This window comes from Girardinichthys multiradiatus, chromosome 9 (assembly GCF_021462225.1).
Source record: "Girardinichthys multiradiatus isolate DD_20200921_A chromosome 9, DD_fGirMul_XY1, whole genome shotgun sequence".
NCBI classification, from domain to species: domain Eukaryota; kingdom Metazoa; phylum Chordata; class Actinopteri; order Cyprinodontiformes; family Goodeidae; genus Girardinichthys; species Girardinichthys multiradiatus.
In genome coordinates, this window is record NC_061802.1 from 15,232,374 (window position 1) to 15,233,721 (window position 1,348).

Here is a 1,348-nt window from a genome sequence, read left to right on the forward strand (position 1 = left end):
AGTAATTTTAAAGAGAACAATTTATCTAAAAGTCATGTTTTTGGACTGTTGGAGGAATCCGGAGTACCTGGAGAGAACCCACACATGGACGTTGAGAACATGCAAACTCCATGCAGAAAAAAACCCAGGCCGGGAGTAGAATGCAGGACCTTCTCGCTGACAGGCAAGAGTGCTACTGTCAGAGTCTGTGTGTGTATGTGTATGTGCTGGTGTGTGGTGTACTTGTATTCATGGTTTCAGTGTTTCTCAGTTGGTGCTGGAGGTTCTCAGCTGCGCTGGATGATTGCATGGAAGAGTACTTAAGCGGTAGGCTGCCAGCACTTCAACACCAGAGGGTTTGCCTTAGTGGTAACAAGCTCAGTCTCTACTGATTTTTGCTTTGCTCATGTGCTTCTAGTAACTTTTGTATTTGCTCCCTCGCAGGTTTTTACCTGAGGCTTTGTTTACCTTGCTGAGACCCGACTTCGTTCCAGAGATTCTCTGAGCAATCTGGATAATCATCTACTGAGTATTGGATCTACCTTCTTGTGGATTTCTCTCCCAACCATTTATACTTTACGGACACGGACCAAGCTGTCGGCTTCCCACTCCCTTCAACTCCAGGACCAAGGCATAAGCATACCCTGTTCCACCCTCCATCGCAAGCATCAGCACCTGTGCTTCATCTGGTTTGCACCAAACCAGCAGCTGAGAAGACAACTGAGCAACCTCACTTCGCAAGCTAAGACTCTGAATCTCTCTACCCCTGGTGGTTCAAGCAACAGCAATTTAGTAAGCCATTTCTCAGATCTCTTTAATAAGTTGCTATATATTGTCCGTTTATTCACCAGTCCCTTCTCCTTTCTTCCCATACAGTTGGTGTTTCCAGTTCTCGTCCCTGATTACTTTGCTGACAATAAAGACACATTAAACTTTACTTCAGAGTGTTTTCTGTATGTGGATCAGCTCTATTTCGAGAAAAATGACAGCTACCAACTGCCCCAACCGGGCAGCCACTGTATTTACCATAAAATATATTTTATTTCACAACTTTTAGCATAATAACAGAGTTGTATGATTTTTGTTTTAATAATGGATACTGTGTTTTCTAAAATGTTGTCCTTAGAAATGATCAAATATGTGCCATAACTGTATTAAAAAGAAAATTTAGATCAATTTGGAAGTAATTTGGAACATTATTTTCTGTCTCTAAGGAGATTTTAAAACTTTACTGGTTTAACTATTTTATTGTGACAGATAAAATTGACTTGTAGAGCCTTCATGTGTGGACAGATGTGGCAGAAATTTTCTCATTGGGTCTGTCCAGCAGAGATGTAGATTAGATTTATTTGTTGTTGAACAGAAAAGA

The 1,348-nt window shown here is 41.0% G+C and overlaps 1 long non-coding RNA gene across 2 annotated transcripts; it reads left to right on the top strand.

The window, feature by feature from the left end:
* Window positions 1–209: 209 nt before the first annotated feature.
* LOC124874311 lies at window positions 210–1,133 on the top strand. 2 transcript variants are annotated; one of them, XR_007039761.1, is made up of 3 exons: window positions 210–306; window positions 424–771; window positions 856–1,133. It is a non-coding gene; the product is annotated as an uncharacterized LOC124874311 (long non-coding RNA). The 2 variants fall into 2 exon arrangements; XR_007039762.1 differs by having other exon boundaries at window positions 228–348.
* The last annotated feature ends 215 nt before the right edge of the window (window positions 1,134–1,348 follow it).